This window comes from Gallus gallus, chromosome Z (assembly GCF_016699485.2).
Source record: "Gallus gallus isolate bGalGal1 chromosome Z, bGalGal1.mat.broiler.GRCg7b, whole genome shotgun sequence".
Classification (NCBI taxonomy): domain Eukaryota; kingdom Metazoa; phylum Chordata; class Aves; order Galliformes; family Phasianidae; genus Gallus; species Gallus gallus.
The window spans coordinates 51548953-51570929 of record NC_052572.1 but is presented as its reverse complement, the minus strand read 5'-3'; the positions used below and the strand labels follow the sequence as shown (position 1 = coordinate 51570929).

General features: G+C 36.2%; 1 long non-coding RNA gene across 1 annotated transcript; it reads right to left on the bottom strand.

Moving 5' to 3' along the window:
- Window positions 1–18526: 18526 nt before the first annotated feature.
- LOC121108274 lies at window positions 18527–21686 on the bottom strand. The gene is made up of 3 exons (XR_005842690.1): window positions 21639–21686; window positions 20342–20488; window positions 18527–18900 (listed from the first exon to the last, which is right to left on the bottom strand). It is a non-coding gene; the product is annotated as an uncharacterized LOC121108274 (long non-coding RNA).
- Window positions 21687–21977: the final 291 nt, after the last annotated feature.

Genomic DNA, 21977 nt, shown 5'->3' with positions numbered 1-21977 from the left:
CTTGGATTTTGTAATAGAAATAGGAAGAAAAAAATAAAATGAGAGTAAATACAGCCTATATAAGCTAAAGGAATTTGAGTCTCATATGAGTCTGTTTGGAGAAATTCTATTTCATGAATACCTAGTAAATAAACTAGTAATTTGTAATGAAGTAGAAATAATAAAATTTACACCAGTATAGCTAACAATGGACTTCCAGGGTCTTGGCTCACTGGAGCTGAGATATTTTCCTATGAGGAAAATTAATAACAGACCAAAAGGAAGAAAAATGGATCTACATGTGAAGGATGAGTATAGTTGAGAGTCAGTAGATATTTTCAAAAGACAGTAAAAACTGATTTGTCATCCTTCAGTTGATCTGAACAAAAATGTTTCGATTCATAAAAAAATTAAAGTTTCATCTTTTCTGTCTTGCAGCCTTCCCAGAAAAACTTTTAAAACTTTACTCTTTTCTACAAAACATGGTATATTGGAAATAAACATAACCATCACATAAATCACCAGCATTGAAGTTTGACTACAAAGGATTGCATATGAAAAGCACTCCTTTCAGTCATTTGATTATAATCTAATTAACTGCTACAACTCAACAGGGTCCTCTTTGCCTTCTCTGCAAATGGTAACATCAAGTAGTCTCAGTTTAAATGTCTGCTTCTCTGTGTTCAATACAGAGAACATAAATACATTTGTTACAGGAAGCCCATTACTCATTGTAAAGTGATATATCAAAAATGTTTCAGTTTAGGGAAAACTAAATAGGTAAATGAAAACCAACTACAGAAATGAAAATTGCATACACCTGGGACATTCCAACAAATTCAGCACAGAGTAAAATGATTCCAGGTTTGATCCAGAAGCACATGGAAGAATGGAAATCTCACAAGTCAACATCATTATTATGGTGCCTTGGAAAAATTTTTATCAGTATTATATTACATTCCTGAAATAATTTGTAATAGTTTCCCTGATAGCATTTAAGTGTTACTTATCTCTCTGAAAGAAGCATCTCAGTAGAGTTCTCAAAATGCTTTTCGAAGTGAAATGAGAAGTTTAGCACATCATCTTTTAAAGAATGTTTTTCACAGCTGCTATGTACAGAGGAAGTTAAGACTCAAGGCCAGCAAATGTTTTCATGAACTCTCAGTGAAATCTTGCTCACTTGGTGCAATAGACAGTAAAGCAAGACATCTGGTTATCTCCTATCTCCAGTGCACCTATATGTCACAGATAACAGTCCTTTCCTGACAAGATGACGGGATAAGTCTGGAAGTTAATTCCTCAGCCCTACTTCATTGGCTGTCTTGTTTCCTTAAACCACAACCCACAAATGGCTTATTTTCTCTTCTGTGTTTGAATTGAGTAGTATCAATTGTCTTGATCTTTTTCTTTAAATAAAGCTCAAAACCACTGAAATATCTGTCTAGCTTGTACTATATGCTCCTACAGAGAACTCTTTATATAGTTAGTCCAGAGGAAAGGTGTTAGACTAGACTGCTATACTGACAGTGTTCATTTCAGGTTTCTTTGCTGGTAAGGAAGATGGACTTGCACTTGAGTTATTAACCATATTCATATCCAGATCTAAGTCATAAAGGTTAAATGGGGAAGATTTGAACCCTATTACCATTTGCCACAAACCATTTTCTCTTCCACTCTTTTATTTCATATCTGGCTGACTTCCAGTTTGTAAGTCCCCTGGAATTTTATTTTCGTTAGAATTGACATCAGGAACAATCAAAAATGTTCTACTATATGTTATGGAAGAAATAACTTCCTTTCTATTCCTATTTTTCCTCTTCTTTGTTACAGAAATACTCAATAACTACTGGAGACAGTCTTTTAAAAATATCTTCAAGGGCACCTTATTTGTTTACAGTCAAATAGAAAAGAGTTTTATCCCTTTCCAATTGTATCTTCTTTATTGGCTGTATTACTGGTAAGTATAAAAGCAGCTTTGGATCCCACATAACCACCTTCACAACTGAGCTGTGATGTTCTAAACAGCCTCCGTGCTCTAAGCAATATGCGATTTTTTGAAAAGCAGCTTAGAGTATTTGCTTAATAGCATTTCAACTTTCTTCATCCAAATATATATATATATTTGTGTTCTACCATTGTGTTATCTTGTCTAATACCTAGGTACAATTCATATAAATATATAAGAGGTCTTGCTCTGATATGACTAAGACAAGGCAAAATATCTACGCTCTGGTTTCAGTTTTGTGTTAGTTAACTTATCTACAGGAACACTTTTTTTTCTCATAATTAGCTTAACAGATAATAATATTATAAAATATATTAAAAAAAAAACCATTAAGAACTTCAAAATTATTCTGTCTAAATTGTACTGAATTTGAATGCTAATTTACACACCACAGACCACATTAAGTTTGTTTCTTTAATTATCTGAATATAATTACATGGATGCTAATTTACACACCACAGAGCACATTATGTTTGTTTCTTTAATTATCTGAGTATGATTACATGGTAAATTTGATAAAAAGACCTTATTCACTTTTCAGGTTTATGACCAACAGGCATATTACTTTTGTGTCAATAGGCAGTTAAACTTAGAGGCTTTTCCGAGAGAACATTTGAGTAGTAACTTCAGTTTAATTAGTTACTTTTTATTTTAGAATTATGAGAACTTTTTCCACTTTTAATATTAAAATAGTATAGAAATTAAAATCAAGGAAACAAACAGAAAACATTGAAACAGAAATTATTATATTCAAGCAGAATCTAAAGTATTGCACTTACTACTATTATGTAAATGCCTCTCATTTTCAACATTTCAGATAAATAACCTCTGAAATTTATTTTCCCTGAGCTTTTTATTTAAAACTACTCAAACAAACCCAGCTAACTTCAAATTCAAATTGTAAAAAGCTGAAAGTCTACAAGTCCGTAGATAAATGGAAATGTCTATCAGTATATGTCCGTAATCATGAGTACTGCAGATAACAGATGCAAAACTGTGCTTAAATAAATCATATGATAGTCTGGATAAATGGGCATGTACATCTTACTGTCAGTTTCCACATGTAAAATCTGAGTCTAGTATTTATTTTTGTATATTAATTTTTAATTGTGGTGTATAAACTACCATTTTCATAATATTTATTGTATTTCATTATTTTAATGTATATGAAATGCCACAAATATATGCAATATTAAAACTATATGTTATGTTATGAATATTAATTTTATATTAACTTTATACTGTACATGATTTTAAAAGTATCAGTTAATGTATTTCATTCCCTGAACACTCTAATACAAACATTTTTGAAATTATGTTGAAAGCATAAAAATGTATCAGGATTTTCTAATTTCAGAACAGAAGTTTTACTTAAATCTGTATTTGATGGCATTTTCAAATGTGATTTTAAAATATATAGCCAAGAGATTACATATATTAAGGATTTCTGATAATTTTAGAATCACAAAATCAAAGAATCAAAGAGGTTAGGTGACACCTCTGAAAATCATCCAGTCTAACTCCTTGTTAAAGCAGGTTCTCTATAGTAAGTTGCGCAGGAAAGCATGCAGATGGGTCTCAAATACCTCCAGAGAAGACTTCACCACCCTTCTTGTTAGCCTGTTCCAATGTTCTGTCATCATCACCATAGTATTTTTTTTTCATCGTGTTCAGGTGGAACATTCTCTGTTTCTCTTTGTTCCCATTGACCCTTCTCCTGTTGCTGGACACAACTGAAAGGAGCCTGGCCTTGTCCACTTGACACCTTCCCTTCAGTTATTTATAAGCTTAGATAAGATTCCCTGTCAGTCCTCTTGTTTTCAGGCAGAACAGTCCCAGGTCTCTTAGCCTATGCTCATACAGGAAATGCTCCAGATCCCTCATCATCTGTGTGGTCCTCTGCTAGTCTCCTTCCAGAATATTCCTGTATTTCTTCAATTGAGGAACCCAGAACAGGGCACAGGTGGCCTCACCAAGGCAGAGTAGAGGGGGAGGAGAACTCCACTCAAGCTGCTGGCCACACTATTTTTCTAACGCACTCCAGGAAACCACTGGCTCTCTTGGACATAAGGGCCAAGATCGGGATATGCAGGTCATTCAATCCTCCCAGCTTCATATTATCGCTAGCTACAGGCCTCCAACCAGACTTTGCACTGCCGATGACAGACCTCTGAGCTCTGCCAGTCAGCCAGTTCTCAGTCCACCTCACTGTCCATTTGTCTGTCACACACTTCCTAATCTTACCTACAATGATTTTATGGGAGGCAGTGTCAACAGCCTTGCTGAAGTTAGGGTAAACAACAGTCACTGCTCTCCCTTCATCTACTCATCTAGACATGAAATCCTAGAATACTACCAGGCTGGTAAAACATGATTTTCCAGTAGTGAATCCATATGGACTACTCATGATAGCCTTCTTTTTCTTCCATTTGCTTTGAGATGGTATTCAGAATAAGTTGTTTCATCACTTTTCCAGAGATGGATGTGAGACTTCCTGGCCTGTAGTTTTCCGGGTCCTCGTTCTTTCCCTTTCTGAAATCTGTGTTAACACTGTTTTTCCCCCACTCCTCAGGAACATCTCCTGTTCTCCGTGATCTTCCAAAGATGATAGAGAGTGGTTTGGCAGTCACTTCTACCAGCTCTCCCAGCACGTGTGCTTCTTGTTGGGGCCCATGAATTTGTGCATTGTCAAGTTTTGCCTAACATTCTGACCAGATGCTCCTCAACCAAGGAGAAGTCTTCCTTTTTCCAGACTCTCTCTCTTGTTTCCAGGGCCTGGGATTCCTAAGGGTCAATCTTAGCAGTAAAAACTGAATACGTGATAACTCTCAAGTCACTGTGTTTTGGGTTTTTCTTCATATGTGAATTAGTTTAAAATTAGAAAAAAAAATCAGTTCAGTAGTAGAGCTAATATTTTACTGTTTACATGCTGTTAAAATACTTTCAGTGAAAGCTGATCTTCTTTTCTTGCTGTTCAAACTAAGGAATTACCTATTAAATTTCAAATCATATGGACCAGATTAATTCTGAAGGAGTTATGATAGAACTTGTCTTGTGAAGCCTCCATATTTGTCACATATCTTTAGTAGGACCTGATAAATACACGGAACCTTTGTCATGCCCAGTGTCAAATGGGGAAAAGTTAACCTATATTTGGAGAAGTTTATCTGAAGAAGATATCAGTTCAAAGAAATTTTATTTCAAATGTCCACGTATACAGACTAAATCAGGAAGATAAACATATTTTATGGTTTGTCTTTGCTCATTCAGCTTGAGATCGAAATTCAGAGAAAAATACAATGAGAATTGGTTAGCACCAAGGATGAAAAAATGCTAAAGAGAAACTTGACATAAGAGAAAAACTATCAAATAGAAAATAGACCAATATGGGAAGAAATAAAAGCTATTTTATGAACGTCTACTGTTAACAAGATAAGAAGTAACAAGCTTAAATTCTAGTAAAATTCAGATTAGGCTTGGAAAGGACTTTCTTACTCCAGTTAAATGTTGAGCAAATTACCTAAAAATGTTAAAAGACTGGATAGAATTAGATGCAGTATTCTCAGGGATAGTTCAGAAAAAGGTTAATCTCCTTTGAAGAGTTTATTTCTTGCTTTTTGTATATGGAATTTTTGATAGTAATAATTTTGTTCTTAGTAAGAAGGTAGTTTTTTTCTCAGTGTTAACACTGATTTACCTGCTACCCTGATAGCAACTGTTTTCATGGGGAAAAATTGTTAGTGTTTACTTCAGTATATATTCAATATATATTCAGTAAATGAATGTTTAAGTAGAGAGTCTAGTTGACTATGTGAGGCTGAGGTAAAATAATAATCTAAGCTTTATTTTCCCCAAAAAAGATTGAGAAATATGAACATTTTGTAATATTTACTAAGGAATTTTATTCCAAATCTGTGATGGATCCTCTTAATATTACCTGTTAAGGCTTAAAGTTAGCTATTACCTGCCAGTTAGCATCCAAGTGGGAGAGGTATTCACATGAAAAGTTTAACATGCAGTGAGACAGAAGCCTGGTGATAAGTATGAGAAATATACAGCCCCTGCTACAACAGTATGAGAACATGGCTTACATACATTACCAGGGACAAAATCTCATTTGCTGACATTAACAGAGACTACAGAAATAGTTTTCTGAATTGTATTTCTTCAACTACAGAGAATAATCTTTTCTTTCTACGCTTTTCTTTCCTTCCTTCCTTCCTTCCTTCCTTCCTTCCTTCCTTCCTTCCTTCCTTCCTTCCTTCCTTCCTTCCTTCCTTCCTTCCTTCCTTCCTTCCTTCCTTCCTTCCTTCCTTCCTTCCTTCCTTCCTTCCTTCCTTCCTTCCTTCCTTCCTTCCTTCCTTCCTTCCTTCCTTCCTTCCTTCCTTCCTTCCTTCCTTCCTTCCTTCCTTCCTTCCTTCCTTCCTTCCTTCCTTCCTTTACAATATTTTAAGAGTACTATTGTGTGTAACTTTGAAAAACTGTATTCTGACAATATCCAGCGCATAATGTCCTAATTTTTTTCATGATTTAATGATTTTAGGAAAAGCAATGACTTGTGAAAATCCATTATCTTTTTTTAGATTACCTTTAATCTTGCCAATTAATTACCATAAATTTTGTTAAGGAATAATTTTGAATAGAGATAAATTAATTTATGTGATGTAAAGCCATTCAGAAGAATAATAGATTAAGTACCTTGCAATTCAATGTTATTTCATGTCTTGAATTTCAAAAAGAATAAAGAAAGATGACATATCTACATATGAAAATTTATGCACAATTATTAACTAACAGAAGGTATTTAGGCTGCACCTCAAGTACTGTGTTCAGTTTTGGACACCTCACTACAAGCAAAACACTGAGGGAACTGGGTTTGTTTAGTCTGTAGTAGAGGAAGCTCGAGAGAGACCTCTCTCCCTAAGGTTAGGAAAAAATTTCTTCTCAGAAAGAGTGGGAAGGCATTACAACAGGCTGGCCAGGGGGGTGAAGTCACTGTCCTTGAACGCGTTCAAGAACTGTGTGAATGTGGCACTGAGGGACATGATTTTCTGGGCATGGTGGTGAAGGGCTGATGGTTGGACTAGATTACTTTGGATGTCTTTTCCAACCTTAGAGTTGGTTCTATGGTAAGTCCATGTTTAGTCACAGACCTGCAGTGCCTTTGGTATGACAGGAAACTTGTGAAATAATTTACATGCCTCAGAGCACCGCTATGGGTGAGTGCAGGACAGGGATGGCAAGCAGGCAAGAAAAATGACAGTCAGAAGAGAACTGAATATTTCTGTGGTTGCTCTGTCCATGGAGGTACTCAACAACAGGTTGAGTGGGGCTTTGGGCAAAATGAGGAAGTGAGCAAAGTCATGTTTGTCCTGTTATTTGTGCCTATGGGTAATACCAACCCGAAGGAAGAAATCTGTGTGCATGGTGCAAAACTGCCATTCAAAGGGACATACTAAAGGATAGTGAACATGGCTGTAATGAGAAATAAAATGGTGGCAACTCAGGAGTTGCCTGCAGAAAAGGTCAATTAAGACAAAAAGTAGACATGAATTTGGCAGTGCAGCCTGGAGTATAAAAAGACATCTGCCTATTAAAATTCAATAGCAAGAGCATAGCCATCAGGTCAATACACGTGATTATTCTTACTAACTACTTGCATTCTGCATCTTGAACATTCTGTTCTTTTGGGAACTGCAGCAACTTTTGCACATTGCTCCTAACGTAGTCAGGGCCTAGAGGACTTGGGCTCTGAGGAGTAGATGAAGGAACAGGGCTCTTCCTGGAGAAGGGAGTATCGGATGTATATCTTTGTACCATTTACATTTACCTGTGGGGGGATTATAAAGAAAATAAAGCTAGTCTTCTTCATCCAGAGGTGCCCTGTGAAAGGATGAGCTTTTACACATTGCAGCAAGGAAAACACTGAGTAAGCATAACAAATATATAAATCAGAGTGAGAATGTTCCTCCTGAGAGACTGGAGAAAATGAAGATTCAACAAGATCCTGAGCAACCTGCTAAAATTCTGGGGTTATCATTGCCTCTCCTGAAAATAGGACCAGATTAGCTTGACAGGTATTTCTAACATGAATTATTCTGTGTTTCTAAAATGTCACAGGGGATTCATAAATGTGCTAGTAGAGAATCAAGCTCACAAGTGTACAGGCTTCTGTGCAAGTAGTAGAAATAATTCTGTAAAGATTAATAATTTATATATATATATATTGCTAATTCCATATTAGTTGCAGTTAGTTATGATGAGCTCTCAAATTAAATTTTTAAGAGCAACTTAGAGGTTTTTTTCTCCTTGAAATATGTTTTCAGAAATGCAAAATAAATAAATAAATAGATTGATAGACAGAAAACTACAATCTGTATTGTTGCAGCTGATCTTGTTTGATTCATGGAAGTAGTTTGCCCCCCCCCCCTTTTTTTTTTTCCTTTTTTTTAGATTAAGCTAAGTATATGTATTTTCCACATCTGCAGTTATGCTCCTGTTACAAAATTCTGCAATGTGATTTTCCTCAGGAATCCTTTACTTTCTTTGTACCAGATTTCAATCCTTTGTACTGTTTTCTTCTTCCAAAGAGTAATGAGCTTCAACAAGAAAACCAATTAATCTAATTTCCTCAGTTAATTTGAATTCTTACTGAGTCAAATGTTTTTTCACAGCCAACAGTTTGATAGTTGATAAATTTCAATGACAAATCAGTGGTCAGGTATAATTCAGAAAGGTAACTGAAAAGACAAACAAGCATTTAAAATAATGTTCATTATTGAAGAAAATAGGCTTTCTTTCTTTCCTTTATATCTATACATGCTCCTAATGGCTGCTAAGGACTGATGTAATAAATTAAAGTAATATATCTGGATTTTTTTTTCCTTAACGCTGTTAATATATTTTCAAACTGCTTTCCTGGCTATTTAAAAAATTACTACTATTTCAATACTTTAGTTTCCAGCTAACTTTCCGTGCTCACTATCTTTCGAGCTGCTAAACTCAAAGTTACAATTTTAGAAGATGAACAGGTTATTGCAAAAGGCATTTAGTTCATTGATTAGTTTTATTTAGGAAGTTTGTGAATAGTCCATGAATATAAGAGATTTTTTTACTCTAATACTAATACTTATAATAATACTACTGAATTATAATGATAATAATACTCTAATACTAATAATTGTTATTAACTGTTCTTTACAGAGCAGATTCTGAATCTAAAGTCACACCCATAAAACAAAAAATTGGAGTGTACTGTGTTTTATTAGGCTAGTTACTCTGTGTGAAAAGAAAAATATTAAAGAACTGTGTTCATCAATTGTTTAGATATATAGAAATGAGCTGCAGTTCCCTACCATTTTGAGAGAGGAAGGTGAAATACACTGTATTACTTCCCAGAGCTGGCTGTACTGCTGTTCACACCAGAGAAAAAAGATCTTCATGAACGTTCAACATAAGAAAAAATTAATCATGTGAAATTACATTCCCAGGTATGGTAATTAGGTCAAGTTGTGCAAATAGTGTTTACCAAGCATACTTGCTATATGTGTTACTTGTTCAGTCTTCGTGTGGTCTCACTTGCCCATTTCTATACATCATGAGTCCTGGGATACCTTTAAAGCTGTAACATGCTGACTTGAGTATTATATTTTTGTTGCAGTTTTTCTTACTTTTCACAAGGCAACTGAGCCAAGGCATCTGACTGCACATGCACTCTTAATGTCTGTGTTAATAAATGGTTTTATTCCCCACATTTACCCTTTCGTGAGAATGCATACAGAGTCTCAGAATTACAGAGGATATAAAATAATTCTAGGAAAGGGCTTTTTTGTTTTGTTTTGTTTTTTAATTTTTGTGAGGAGTAGGGGGAAGGACAGGGCACTCTTTAGCTTTTATCATCAATTTTGTAAGAATATCTATGAGTGCTGCTTGAAAAGTAATGCCAATTTTACTGTTTTTGTTTGTGTGTTGAAATATGGAACCTTTCAGACATAATTCAGTCAGAATTCAGTCTACTTGTGCCTGTAGACTGATGTCTAATGAGTATCTTCTAGGCCAGTACACTTCAGTGTTGATTCATTGAGATAATACTAGATGGACTGCTATCTACAATTTTACATCTGTCAAGGTAAGAGCAATAAGAATGATCATTGTTCTATGTGCTTTGCTGTGTTTTATGAATACTGCAAATTACAGTAGTCTTGTTTAAATTCTGAACTTGTGTAGCATGTTATCCCTATTATACACTCTGCATAGGTTTTATTTAATTTTGAGAAGGAAAAACTGTCTAGTTTCTGCTCTAGAAAACTGTGTCTCCCTGGAGTTTTCCTAATGCCTCAGCAAATAATTTGATATCAGAATCTATCATATTTCTGACTGGAAAAAAAAAACCAGCAAAGAACAGTAGCTGAATCTACCTACATTTTCCTTGACATTCTGCTCTTCCTTGTTCACATTAAATGCAAACGGACTTTTTGTTGTTGGTAGTAATGGCTTTTTTGCTTGTATGTATGTTTCTGCTTTCTAGTCTTGTCTTAACTTTAGTCTTAGTTTTATATTTTCTCACTGGAGCACCCTTCCTTATTCCATCCTCCTTTCTCAAACCCTAGCAGCTTCTTTTATGTTTGCATTTTTAATACTCCCAGTGAAGGAGTAACGTTCTTTCCAGTGGTACATGTATTTGAGGCAGAATACAAAAATAAACAGTTGAATAAAACAATTTGATACAAATTATAATATATAATGTCAGAATAAATTAGCAGAGTACCTGAGGGGTATTACTGGCTTCTAGTGTGAAATGAAATGAATCATCAGTAATCTTAGTAATATTAGACTTCCAATAATAAATCTCTAACACAATTTCTTCTTAAAAAAAAAAAAAAGTTTTGCTTAGCAATTATGGATTCTCTCAAATCATGGAAGAGATCATAGGGTTTTCTGTGGATGAGAGTTTTCCACCTAATGCATAACATTTCTAATAGTATCAGTGCTAGTTGCTTATAGTGAAAGTTTCTTTCTAAACATCCCTTTTTCCTTGATGAATGAGATGGTTTATGAACAAGAAGTAAAAGTACTTAGCATTCTTTCTAATAGTCTCAGAATTGTTTATCATAAATACTTAGTAGTATTTAGCATAAATGCTAAATAGCAAAATATTGATTACATTTGGATAAATGTATCAGCTAAATTTGCTGCAATAGTTTGAGTATGGCAAATATCCACTATGTAGGAAGAAATGTATAAACTTTTTTCCCAACTCCCAGCTACTGTCTGAGTTTATTGACTGCCTTTTCTACTTTGCTATAGATAAGAAATAGAATCCTTGTGCTAGGTAATGTTCTTTGTCTTGCCAGTATTTATCAAGTCTTCCTTTACTCATCTCTTCCTGGAAACACATAGTCTACCTATTTCTTCTTCTTTTAAGACTGCTTGTGACAGAATTTGTATTTCAGGATCTCTGTCATTTCAAATTAAAATGAAATGGAAATAAAATGGAATTCATTTCAAAGGTCTTTACCTTTCTGTCTTGTAGCATCTGTAGCACCTCCAATGAAGCTTTCATTTCAGGGTTGTTTTTGTTTTCGTTTTTTGGTTTTTTTTGGGGGGGGGGAAGAGGGGGGAATCACAAAGTAGACTGTTAAGACAGAGATAGAAGATATTTTCTGAATAAATAGATAGAAGTTTTTTCAAAGGCTTATCTCTCCTTGCAGGACCAGTAACATAGTGCACTGACAGAAAAGCTAAGACCTTCATCCTTCATTTAAATTAACGTTGGAGCAATGTCCTCTTTCCAGAAATCAAGTTGTATAACTAGAATTCAACACTAGTATATTTTTACACTGAAACAGTAAATCAGACTTCTGGGACAAAATGAAAATTTAGATTCCATCCCAAATAGTTGCCAGGAAGATGCAAAGGAATAGTGAAAAGCATCTAATCAAGGTTGTTGTCCAAGACTCCTTACTGCCCAGATAGCAGTCCTTCTGATGACCATTCAGGAAACTGATTTTTCTCTCTCCCTTTTAACTTTCTACAGAAAACCTTGACAATTCTATTTCACCAACACCTGCAAATAGTAATGGCATTGTTTTCATTTGTCTTTGAAAAATTTTTGATTAAAAATAAATTACATTAAAAGCAAAAGTCAGTTTAATATTCTCTTGGGAAGAAAAAAAAAAGAGTAAGCTTTCTGATTCTTTCAACTTGGATTTTAACTCAAGCTGTACAGACTTGGCAAGACTGCCTACTCAGTAAAATTTTATATTACTTCTTAAGTATGTACCTGGGCATGTGTATGTGAAATAAATAATTTTTAAGGGTATTGGCTCATTTCCAATATCTCTATAAATAAAGTACCTGTAGTATCTTTTCACAGGAAAGGAAAAACTGTGTCATTACATTAGTGTTAATAAATAAAAAGGAAGTACCTTTTCCACTTCAGACTATAAAGTAAATATTTTCCTTCAGCTTTCCTAAGCAGTCTTGGAGGAAGGAAGGCGTGAGGCATTAACCTCTACATCAAGGAAAGAATTGAGTTTGAAGAGCTATCCTTGAACAACGGCCGTGAGCAAGCTGAAAGCCTATGGGTGATAGTTAGAGACCAGGGCAACAAACGGAGACTTATGGTTGGGATCTACTAAAGGCTGCCTGATCAAATTGAGCCTGTTGATGAAGCCTTCATCCTCCAGCTACAAGAAGCATCATGGTCATAGGCTCTTGTCCTGCTGGCGGACTTCAACCACCCTGACATCTGCTGGAAAAATAGCACAGTGAGCTGTAGGCAATCCAGGAGGTTCCTAGAACTTCTCGAGGTTAGCTTCCTGAGCCAGGTAATAGACAGCCCCACTATGGGGGAATGCAGTGCAGGACTTGTTGCTCACAAGCACAAGTGAACTTACCGGTGACATCAGAACTGGAGGCTGCCCAGGCCATAGCAACCACGCAGTGCTGAACTTCACATTCCTCACGGTTATCAGACAGACAAAGATTAAAAGGCTAAGTTTTAGGACAGCCAAATTCCAGCTCTTCAGGGAGCTAGTCAACAAATCCCTCTAAGAAACTGTTCTCAAAGACAAGGGAGCACTGCAGAGCTGGCAGATCTTTAAGGAAGTTTTCCTTAGAGCACAAGAGCTCTCCATCCCCAGGTGTAGGAAGTTAGGAAAGGAAGGCAAGAGACCAGCATGGCTGAAGCAGATTCTACTGGTCAAACCGGAGAGCAAGAAGAAAACACACAAACAGTGGAAGCAGAGACAAGTAATCTAGAAGTACAAGGATGCTGTTGGCTGTGTAGAGATGGAATCAGGAAGGCCAAGACCCAACTGGAACTGGACTTGGTCAGAGGTACAATGAAGAAGTGTCTCAGTGAAGAACAGTGAAGAGCAACTCAGGAAATTACCGAGCTGTCAGCCTCACCTCAGTGCTGGGGAAGATCACGGAGCAGATTCTCCTGGAAGCTATGATATGGCATATTAAAGACAGGGAGGTGGCATGGGATAACAGGTGACAGCTGTATCCTGAGCTGCATCAAAAGAAGCATGGCCAGTAAGGCAAGGGAGGTGATCCTGCCCCTCTGCTCTGTTCTGGTGAGACTTCACCTGGAGTACTGTGTCCATATGTGGAGTCCTCATTGCAGGAGTGTCAACGGTTTAAGGGCTGGTCCGGCCCAGTTCCATGACTAGTGGGGCGGAGGGATTTCGCAAAATCCATGCCTCCAGGAAGGGAAACAGGGGACCCCAAAATAATTAAAAACAGTGGCAACAATCTGAGGAGAAACAAACTAATTTACTAAATATAGTATCGGAATGTAAGGTAACACACAATAATACAATATAAATCAAAAATAACTGAGAGAAAGATTGTCTGAGAGCCAAAGGCCTTATGCTAATACTGAAGCCTTGCATGCAGTCGGGAGCAGCAGCAGCGAGCCGCTCCAGCAGGGAACACAGGGAGACGAGAAGAGGGACAAGTCAGATGACCTGTGCCCTTATATCTGTTCCTTTGAGCAGGAATGATAACAGTACTCGAAAAGGCTATTGGGGAACATAGTTTTTCTTCTCTTCCAGACAGGTACCCGGAACTAAAGCATTTGCTCTTTAACTTCCAGTACACTGCATGATGTTGTGATGTGGAATACTGATAACGAAAAATCATAAAACCATGACGAGGAGTGATGTGGACCTGTTGGAGCACAGCTGGAGGAAGGCCACAAAAATGATTCAAGGAACAGAACACCCCCCCTGCAAGGTCAGGCTGAGAGAGCTAGGGTTGTTCTGCCTGGAAAAGAGAAGGCTCCAAAGAAACCTGATAGCAGCCAGTCAATATCTAAAGGCGGACTGTAAGACGGAAAGGGATAGACTCTTTTGCAAAATCTGTTGTGATAGCACAGGGGAAAATGGTTTCAAACTAAGAGAGGGGAGATTCAGATTGCGTATAAGGAAGAAGTTTTTTATACTAGAGATAGTGAAGCACTAGTGCAGATTGCCCAGAGAGGTGGTGGGTTCCTGTGCCCAGAGACATTCAAGTTCAGGCTGGATGGGGTACTAAGCAACCTGATCTAGCTGTAGGTGTCCCTGTTCACTGCTGCGGAGTTGGACTAGATGGCCTTTAAGGGTCTCTTTGAATGCAAATGGTTCTATGATTCTATGATTCTGCTTTAGTTCTAATATGGATTTAATAACTTACAACCTCAAAATCTATCAGTTGACACTTTATGTTCATTATTGCAGTCTTTTTTATTTTTTCCTGCAGATTTTTTTCAATTGAAGTTTAATGTGCTGAGACATTGTTTTTTAACTGTAAACTTAGGAGTAGTTACTAAAATGTCATTTGATGACCTTCTGTCCATATTCATAAATAGAATAATGTTTTAATGTCTAAATTCAGATTCATTATTTCCTGAATTTTTAGATTGTTACTGAAAAATTGGTCAGAAAAAAAGATATCACTTTTAAAATCATTCTTTAAATAGAACTTTAAAAATATATTTGTAAAACTTATCTGTTATTATAGCACTTACTTGTTGATTCTATTTTAATCACAGTAAATGACAGGCTCCAGCTGCCTGCTGAAGTTTGGAATCAGAACCACAATCATGCTTCCCTTGACACAATCACATTCCAGCTACTGCAAAAAGAAGCAAATGTGTATGTCATTGGTTAGCATTACCTTATGCACATAAAATATTCTGTATTTCTAAAGTTAAATAATTGCAGTATCTTCTTTCAAAAGTTTTCAGATATCTCCATGATATATTTGGCGTTGACAGAGTGGTTTTGGCTGAAGAAGACAGAGCTGTTTCTACATCCCCCAATTCTACATTTTCTTTATTAAATAAAATTTTACACTAAAAGACTTAATCTCAATAAGCAGCAGCCTGTTGGGATGCTAGTGGTATCACATTCACACTGTGTTCTTTAGACAGATTAAAGGTAACAAAATTAAGGTCATACTCTGTGTATAAGATTCACTTAATCCTTGATTTTACATTTTAAAGATTTTTTGATTATGTGGAATGGCAGGACAAATGTTGTAAACAGTGATTTCTGCACTGAAATGACTGTCATACAAACGTTCTTTCTTACACTGAATTTTCTTTCTCAGTCAAACCCTGAGTAATTTCCCGACACATTTTGAATAGCTTCCATCATATGATTTTTCTCTCCAAAAAACTCTTGCTAAACAAGAAACAAATTAAAAATAATTTCATCCTTGAAATCACTTAAGAAACTATTCCCAAGTAGTAGCAGTGTCCTAGAATGAGAGTGGTTTCCTTATTTGTCTTGCCGTCTTCCTCTTGGGCAAAGGATTTATTTTAGTAGAGACACTAAATACTTTGATATGCGGGGATTTAGAATGTTATTAATAAGTTGTGTACCCTTAATCTGTATATCATAATTTGCACTCAGGCATTGACATTTTATTTATTTATTTATTTATTCACCTGTAAGTAATTATTTTTAGTTCACATGGGCCTTATTCCACTGTTGTTTTGAGATTCACTGAGATTCATCTCTATTACAGCTTCCTGACTCAGATCTCTCGAAACACAAAAATTTCAAGAGTTTTTGTAATGGCTGTGCTGTTCACTGATAAGAAATTGCAAAATAGGAATCAGCTATATGTACCTGCAAAACTAGAATTACTCTTTGGATTAATTCCTGTCATATCTTACTGTAGAACACAAAGTCTCAAATATAAGCACACACTTAGATGGTGTCAAAAGACACCATATATCAAAAATAGGTTAAAAATCCTTGACATACAAGTTAAAGGTAAATCACTGTACAACATTACACACTTAAAGACTTCCATAGTTAAGATTAAAACAAAGCAAACAAATGCTAGGAAGAGGCTATTTCATTTAAGCAAGACAGTAGATATTAAACTAAAAATCAGCAGAGGAATAAATATAGGAAATGATGTTGGAATATATTTCTTTAAAGAATGACAGTCATAGAAATATGTTCCGGACTATTATTACCTTTTATATATGAAACTGCAATCAAACAGCATGCTTAGATCAATTCTCATAGGTTTTATGTGTGTAAAATGCAGACAGTTCTGTGAAAATACAGGGACAGGTAACAAATACTACCTCTGCTATTACTTAAAAGGAAGAAGACAAGTTTGAGGTCATTGCTTTTACAACAGACCAAGAAATCCACATAATCAAAGGCACTCAAGCCTTAAATCTGAAGGAAGCCATAGGCTCATCCTACAGCTCCCTCAGTCCCTCTTGGGGGATCTAAGCATCTTTCACAGAATTGCAGAATTGTTTGAGTTGGAAGGGACCGTAAAGATTATCTAGTTCATGAATGTCCAACCTTTTGGCTTGCCTGGGACAGACTGAGTGAAGAGGAATTGTCTTAGACTATGTAAGACACGCACACAACGTCCTTTTTCCTTTCCTTTTTCCTTTCCTTTCCTTTCCTTTCCTTTCCTTTCCTTTCCTTTCCTTTCCTTTCCTTTCCTTTCCTTTCCTTTCCTTTCCTTTCCTTTCCTTTCCTTTCCTTTCCTTTCCTTTCCTTTCCTTTCCTTTCCTTTCCTTTCCTTTCCTTTCCTTTCCTTTCCTTTCCTTTCCTTTCCTTTCCTTTCCTTTCCTTTCCTTTCCTTTCCTTTCCTTTCCTTTCCTTTCCTTTCCTTTCCTTGCCTTGCCTTGCCTTGCCTTGCCTTGCCTTGCCTTGCCTTGCCTTGCCTTGCCTTGCCTTGCCTTGCCTTGCCTTGCCTTGCCTTGCCTTGCCTTGCCTTGCCTTGCCTTTCTTGCCTTGCCTTGCCTTGCCTTGCCTTGCCTTGCCTTTGCCTTGCCTTGCCTTGCCTTTGCCTTGCCTTGCCTTCCCCTTCCCCTTCCCCTTCCCCCTCCCCCTCCCCCTCCCTTCCCTTCCCCTTCCCCTTCCCCCTCCCCCTCCCCCTCCCTTCCCTTCCCTTCCCTTCCCTTCCCTTCCCTTCCCTTCCCTTCCCTTCCCTTCCCTTCCCTTCCCTTCCCTTCCCTTCCCTTCCCTTCCCTTCCCTTCCCTTCCCTTCCCTTCCCTTCCCTTCCCTTCCCTTCCCTTCCCTTCCCTTCCCTTCCCTTCCCTTCCCTTCCCTTCCCTTCCTTCCCTTCCCTTCCCTTCCCTTCCCTTCCCTTCCCTTCCCTTCCCTTCCCTTCCCTTCCCTTCCCTTCCCTTCCCTTCCCTTCTCCTGCCCTCCCCCCCCCTTTTTTTTCCCTCTAATTAAACACAGCAGCATATGAAAGTACTTTCTCTTACAACTTTCTAAACATTCAGTAGAAATATCTTCTGGAGCTAAGACAGAAAAACATGAGAGAGTAAATGGGGTGTAAAGGAGTGTGAAATGGTGTGAAACAGCAATAAATGAAGAAAAGAGTTGGGTTTTATGGATTTCTTTTTTACTGAATGTGAAGTAAAGCAGCAGCTTTTTAGAGAGCTTTTTCCAAATCCTAGTTAGGATTTTAAAATAATTTAAAAAAGAGATTTTATACAGCTAAATATTTAACCTTTCAGTTCTGCTTTAACCTTACTAGCCTCATTAAATAGTTAAACATCATGAGATGGATACACTGGGAGAGATGGAGATGATCTTAAAATATTTGGTGGCCAACGGATGATGGGAAGACACTTGTTTCAATACAACAAATGAATCTGTTAAATAGTTTGATAAATAGATGATTACAATACAAAACTGTTCAGTAGTATACATAAACTTCTTGAGTTCTTCATTACAGTTGTAAGAATCTTAAAGTACAGGCTAAATTTTAATGAGGCAGCATTTAATTTTCAGAGATATAGAACATATTTCTATTTTAATGAAGTAGGTGTTGAAGCTTATGCATTTTTCTAAAACCAAATTGAGCCCTCACAAGTCATATTTAGTTTTTAATTTGTCAATGACATCTCTAAAAAGAGTGAGAAAATTTAAAATGCATTTCACACATTGATTCCTTATTAAAAAAAAAACACAAAAACACCAAGCCAAAGCAAACAAACAAAAAAACCCTACAAAATTATATTTTTAATGTATTTCAGAGATAAGTATTGCAGATCTTGAAATTGTTCTTTGTAATCATATATGGCAACATCAAAGTGCTTTTTCCACACTTAAATATTATATAAATAAGTTGCCAAATTGAGACAGAAAGATAAATTCACCTATGAGAGTTTTCTAACTCATTTATTAAAAAAAGAAAAAAGAAAAAAAAAAAGAAAAAGAAAGAAAGAAAAAGAAAGTTTTGTTTATTGGGTAGGAGTGAGAGAAGGTGGAATGCTTCTCTTTTAAAACCATCATTACTTCCAAATAGATACTAGGTTTTTCCCCCTCCTGTAGCATCAGTGTTGCTACAGTTTGAGGATCTGTGGAATAATGTCAGCCAAGTCTTCTTGGTGGCCTGTCCCCACACTTGTACCGACTTGCTTACCTGGAATCTAGGGGAAAACAAACAAACAGAAAAATCTAAATGCCATTTTCAGAGCAATTGTTTGAACCAAAAAAAAAAATGGCTCATATACAATGAGGTCACCCAGGTACTCCTGATCAGCATCTGTCTTTCAAGGAATGTAATTATTTGGCGTCCTGGATAGATTACTAAGTGTTCCCTGTGAATTTTATATATGTGTGTGTGTGTGTGTGTGTGTGTGTGTGTATGTGCGTGTGTGTGTTTGGCCAAAGCATTTTGATATACTTAACAGGAGCAATCAAAACTCTACTTCTGGTTGATACTTTGTCTTGCCTCCTTCTTTTACATGTTTTACAGATGAAAAACAGAAACATACAGAGGCATTCTCAGAATTGCAGTGTTTAAGTTGATGTTAGTTCTGGATAATTTTGATTGTGTGGGTGAAGGCTAGTCATTCTTCAAGTACCTTGAAGAAGACAGAACTCTGCTAACATGCAAGATCTGTCATGACCAAAGAATGAAATCCAGGTTTTTCAAAATCACAATAATTTTTTGAGTTGTGTATTGTTCCTCCTATTTAAACAGCATGACTCATTTCACAATGGCAGACGGAAGACTAAATGAAGCTCAGGAAATCTTGTCTGTCACTGACTAATGGATTAGAAGGGAAATTTTCACTTCTCTTGTGTTACTTATCAAACATGAATTTTGTCAGATTTATTCTCAAAAATGGACGTCTGACAGCTGCATAATGTACACTTTTAAAATGCTTGAACTATGTAATCACATAAGTATTTCGTATCAAACTTGTCATTCTAGGGCTGCATATTTATACTGTAAACTAAATGTCAAACACTGGAAGACTGTTATAGAAAAGGATGTGAAACTGCTGAAATGAAGACAGAACAGTGCATATTCTTATTAACGAGATATATAAAAAAAAAAACATTATGAAAAGACATATTGTTCACTAACAGAAGTAAGTAATGGGGTTCCTAATTGCTTCTTAAGTACCATGACAACTACAGATTTGACTATGGAAAATTGGTACATGAAAGAAGTGAATCCTTGTGGTTTTTATAAAGTATGATTCAGGGCAATCCAAGATCTGATTTCTTAAATAATGTTATTGCAGAAGGCTTTAGAAAAGTCTAAAGCACATGAGACATTACTGAATGAATTAAATCCAGTTGAGCAGTCAGAGAAACATAATTTCACTGCAAGTGACAAAACTCAGATGTAACCTCATTTTTTAAACCCTTTTACCTTATTGAAATGGTTCTTGTAAATTATTTAAATCTTTTCCATTTTGATATCAGATTATTTGTGTTATTCTATACCAAATGTTATATTTAGAAACATAGTCTATTCAGTGTGCATACTTATAAAGCTATGTTGCATGCATTTAACACACTAGATATTTTCCTTGTTTATGAAACAGTGATTTAAGAAACAGTACATAGTGGCACCTGATTTACAACTGTTTTTTGTGTCTTGTTGTTGGTTGTGTCTTCTTATGAAGTCTGTCATCTTCTACAAATGGCAATGAATGATCTTCAGATATGGTGTTGATTCTCACATTGATGGTGATACTCTCCTAGATTCTTTAGCCTGTTCTTTGTTATTAAAAATAAAGCATACATTAAAAATGTGGTTAATTAACTAATCCTGTCTTGTTGCAGACAGAAGCAAGTTGTTCCTTCTTTGCTTTTCCACTTTAAATCATCTATTTTTCTCTCCCTTGCTATTTTCCCAAATATTTGTATAGTTAAGAATCAAGAATATAATTAGCAATACACAGCAATACACATATGCTGACTTTAAAAATGTACCTTTAGATACAGATCTTGTTACTCAATAAAAACTTCCCCTACATGATTAAAAGAAAGGGGGGGGGGGGGGGGGTGGGGGGGGGGATAGGGAGGGGGAAAGGAAGTTTTCAATAATTACAAGGTTGAAAGGAGATATTTCCAGTCCTTTTTCTGTATTATTTCTGCTCTCTTTACTTTTTTTCTTCCATTAGAAAATCTAAGAAAATTTGTAATCCTTAGTTTCACACTTTGGTGACCAGAACTATGAATTTTTTTTATCCTCAAGTACCTTATCTAATGGAATAACTCACAAATGAGTTATAAATAAATCCTCTGCACCTTAAGAATGCAATCAATTAATTGTTATTACACAAAACATGATGCAAATTATCATTTCAAAACTTAATCTTGATTTACTGAGAGGATTAGTTTAATGTAATTCAGTTTTACCATTAATTTAAAAACTGTGCATTCTGAATAAAGTTGATGAAAATCGATTTAAGAAGTTTAAAAATGCAATGATTTCACCTTCTGCTAATGGCAATAGAATAATTCAAACCTAATTCTGATGCTCTTGCAGCTAAATATTTTGGTCACTCTAAAAATAATGCCTTCACTTTTTTCCATAGAAACTACAACAGACACAAAGATACATAATAACACTACTTGATACAGCAAGTTCCCATTACAAAGCTCTGTTTTTCGACATAGACTCCACCATTACCTGTGCACTTTCACCAGTGATGAACAAGAGCCTGCATACTGCGCTTGTAGCAACCTGCATGGCTGTCCAGAATATGGCTTATCTATCATGTCACCATTGCTACTGCTGAAACACATCACCCACTACCTCACTGTGCTCACATCCATGGTTTGGTCTCCATAAATGTCTGCAAGTGTCACTGAATGTCAGTGGGTACCATTTTTTTCTGAGTGGAGGAATTCAATTACATACCTTTTCTTCATCTGCAGTTCCATGTCAGACTGCCCCTCTCCTATCATCTGTTGCATATAAACAAATAAAATATTGGTGGGAAGGTTCAACCTTTACTAGCATACCAGCAACATTTGCCTCTAACATTGTGGGGCAACATAATAAAAAAGGAGGAATTACTTTTGGAAAGGTCCTTACATATTATTCCTCCTTGCTCTATCTTGCCTTTCCTTGCCATAACTCTGGCTGTCAACACTGCTGCACTGCATTCTCCATTCCTCTGTTGACACAAATAAAGGCTTACTCCTCCCAGCAGGGCTTACAAAACCCAGACTAGGAGGTACTTGCCTGGCATGGAGG